Source organism: Pteropus vampyrus, unplaced genomic scaffold, assembly GCF_000151845.1.
Source record: "Pteropus vampyrus isolate Shadow unplaced genomic scaffold, Pvam_2.0 Scaffold392, whole genome shotgun sequence".
Taxonomy (NCBI): Eukaryota; Metazoa; Chordata; class Mammalia; order Chiroptera; family Pteropodidae; genus Pteropus; species Pteropus vampyrus.
The window spans coordinates 551,311-555,423 of NW_011889173.1; positions in this window are offsets into that span (position 1 = coordinate 551,311).

A 4,113-nucleotide genomic window follows, 5' to 3' on the forward strand; every position below is an offset into this window, starting at 1 on the left:
TTTGGCCAATGGTAAATGCAGCCAGGGGCGCCCCACACCCGAGGGTCAGACCAGAGGTGTGAGCAAAGTTTTTAACACTGATAAAGAGTTTCGTGGCTACTGATTTTGACTAAGAGCTGATTAGAAGTGGTTCGGTTTTCCATTCATCCTTCAAAAATCAAAACAGAGGCACTTAGACCTTGTCATTTAACTTCAGAGGCCTCTCTGCTTCCACAACGATACAATGATGAGTACGATTTTGATGGCCATGATTGACCGAGCCAAGTATGGCAACGTCCTCTAAGCTTAGAGTCTCTTATATGAGAGTTCGTTCAAGAGGGCCGAACAAGTCCTCTGTGGAAAAGCCAGCTGCCAGCCATCGGAGTCCACTTCCGAAAGTTTAAGGAGCAGGCAAGTTCCCTCCTGAGTGTCTGAGTCTCTTGCATACTTGTTTTTTTTTTTTTTTAACTTTATTTCTTATCTTTAACTTTTGTATATTGGAGAGATTCTGCTGCTCTGGTTTTAAGGATAATTTAGAAATCAAAACTTTAACATATGTCTCATAATAACTTGCCCCAGCATTTTATCATTATGACTCAAATTTGTGTAATGTCCATTTGAATTTTAACTAAGAAAAGCCCTTGGCTGGAAGCCCTTCAAAAGTGTCTAATTAGGCTAGAGTTGGGCTTTCTGCAAAATGAAGCAATACAATCCTTTCAACATTACATAAACAGTTGTTTGAGTCTCCTTCTCAGATTGGCTTTCTGCTCATGCCAAGGGGCGTAATTGCCTTTGTGTAAAAGTGATTTTGGGGATTAATAAGGAACAGAATGGGTACACATGGATTTCTGAGCATTTAAAAATGATTTTTAAACTCTTTGCTTGTGTATACTCAAAACAAAAGATAGCTCACTTGTTCTAGATAGAATGCCTCAGGAAAAAGACGTAAACACTTGAGTCTTTGATTCGGACTTAGGTAGGGTTGACGAGAGATGGTTTTAGGTCTTCCTTGGGACTACAACAAGTCGCTAATTCTTTATTTCGGCGAAGGGCCTCAGCCTATGACACTCATTGGCTTCAGTGTCTGCTGACCTCTCTTATTGCAGACCGAGAGCTGTAGGGAGAGCAGGCCTTGCAGGCTGCGAGCTCAGGGTAGACCAGGAAGCATCCACTAGGAGGCAGGGGTCCACCTGCCTCCTTGCCCTGTGACTAAGGGTCAGAACCAAGCCTTTGAATCCTTGAGACTGCAGTGTTTGTTCCCTATATTAGAAACATGAGTGTGTGTGTGTGTGCGTATTTCTTTACAGGTACATAATTTATTTTATACTTTTAAAAGATGGCAGGCTCCAGTCACAAAAACCGAAGTCAGGCTAGGTATTTTGAGAAGAAAGGGACTTAATAAAAGGGTTTTGGGGTTGGAGCTGATTTGGAAGGGCTGGAAAAGCAAGAAGGGGAGGAGACAGTTCATGCAGAAGCTCCCGATGTGCTGCACTGCAGTACAGAACCCTTCGGCCCTTGTCTCTTTGCCCCCATGTGGCTGGTAGTGGTTATAAGCATTGTCTGGCTTCTGCAGTCACCGACTGCTGTTGTCACTGGCAGCGGATTAGAGCTGGAGCTGCTGCCACAGCTAGAAGCAGAATCCCCACTACCTCCTTCCTGCCTTCTGATCTTGTACTAGGCCCCAGTACTTGTGGAACCTAAACAGAACCCTGCTAGCAAAGGATTCTGGGAAATGTAGTTTCCACAGCTCTAGCTCCTGAGATGCAGAACAAAGCACAGAGGGCAGACAATATGTGGCCCTCAGAGTACTTTAGACGGCATCGTAGTACTTTAGAAAATGTTAAGTTATGGCATTTTAATCACTTAGATATTTTATCATTAATTAATTTTATTTTAACATGAAGTATGAAAAGATCCTTGTGACAGTTTCTCTTACGGGACTGAAAACGGTAAATGGTTTTACGTTAAAGAATATTTTGTGGTTTTAGAGAATATTTGGGAGGGCATTTTAACTCACACAATTTAAAAGCAGCTGAACAAATGCATTAAAATGATGGGTCTCGCTAGGCCTTGCGTGTCGTCTGTGACAAGCATGCCCGTGTCCTTAACTAACCCAGTTATCTGAAGTGGAGCTGGAGGGAGCAAATTCTAATCTTTGGGTGTTTATATTTGACCCCAGTTGGTGTTCTTCAGACACAAATGTTTTCTCTGGCAATTAGATCGCCTCTTCGCTTACTGAGATTTTAGGTACTTTTATTCTAGTTGCATTGTTTACATGTTTCATTCCAATGGGAAATTATTTCAGATAAATAATCATCTGCAAATTAACTTAGAATAAAGTTGTGCCTTGAGAAACCAGTAAACTCTTTTAAATTACCACAATCACTACTATTATACATATATGTAAATCTTTGAACCTCTTGAATCTCCATTAATCTTGTCAGAAGCTCTGGAGATGAGCCAGCTACTACTGCCCACCACCCCGCCCTCCAATTTCTTTCCCCGGCTTTGTTAGGTGACAGGTCATTCATTAGCTGTGGAACCAAGGCAAGAGTTGAGTTCTATAAATAAATATGAGCTTGCTTATGGATATGTATTTATGAGACTACTCACAATTCCTGTTCCGACAACATTCATTTTCTCTTCATGCTACAATCTAACGCAGTAGCCTGCGGGGGTAGGCATGCCATTTGGAGGTATGCAAAATTGATCACAGGAGATCACAGGGGATTCCTTTAAAGGGAATCCGTTTTCAGAGCCTCAACTCACATATGTTCCAAATGGATCTGCCGGAGAACATATGTATGATGAGGACACATCCTACATTTAGACATTTTATCATTAATTAATTTTATTTTAATATCGACTATTTGCAAAGTGTCCTCTCACTGTGATTAACTGACCTAGGGGTTTATGACCCATGGGAACTAAGCAGTGGGACAATTTGTAATAGTGGTTTTATATTAAGAAAGTAATTAAGAAAATAAATGACCTTAATGACTTGATTAAACAAATTTTTGTAAGTCTGGTGGTTTCCATTTCTTTCCTTATAGCAAGATCGTAGGCAGACTTAAATGGTGTGTTGGTTAACAGAAAAGTAAAAATAATTCTGAGGATAGATTGCTATGTGAATCTGACATACGAGCGAGAAGGAAGCAGAAGAATTGAATGACATTGCTGTGACCAAACTCTCTCCATTCCCATTAGTTTTTTATACAGACAAACTTTCTTGACACATAAATTTATAAGAATGAAAAGCAGGAATAGAATTGATGTTGAGCCCTAACTTGCTCTAGTAATAGGCAATCTTCACCCACAAATTACATGAACTAACTAGAAAACACCCGCTTTCTTAACATCCTTCTAAAGGTGCATTTCCAAAAATATTTACTCCTGCGTAATAATGCTTTTTCAAAATTCATTGTATCTTACGTTTTTATCAATTTTTGTCTAAAAGTAAGTGTAATTATAACCTGATCAGAAAAAATTCTCATATTTAGAGACTAAATTTTTAAGTAGTTAGGAAAAATTTTAATTAAATGTTAATTTATATACATAATTTATTACACATAAAAATATGGTGAGGGAAGTAAACATAAGTAATATAAAACATATAAATAAACAATTTAAATAAATAATGTTTATTTACCTCACCATTAACACAATACACATTATTAACACATAAAATATTAGGACTTAAGTATATAGGAATGAAAATAAGAATTCAAAGGGAAAAAAGATTAATGGCAAATTTTAGAGAATTGAACTTGTTTTTACTGCATGATGGTAGGTGTCAAACGGCTGTGGTATTTAGACTCTATTAGCTATAGCTGAACAAATGATGTTCAACATTATTTGAAAATGTCAGTATTTATAGCATACTCGAAATGGTACCCTTGGCCGTTATTGAAACTTATGAAGGAAGTATTTATAAATCAATATAAAAATATGCACCTGATAGATTTTAAAAATTTATTTAAAGAGTATATGAGCAACCATATTTAAAGATCAGCGATCCAGCCAAAAGCTAAGATCAGGTGTCTTGGGGATGAGCTTTGCCACGTGTCACCTGTGCGTGTCTTTGTTTTCTCAGTTTGACCTCGTGTGTGTCAATGCCTGGATGCTGGACCTCAC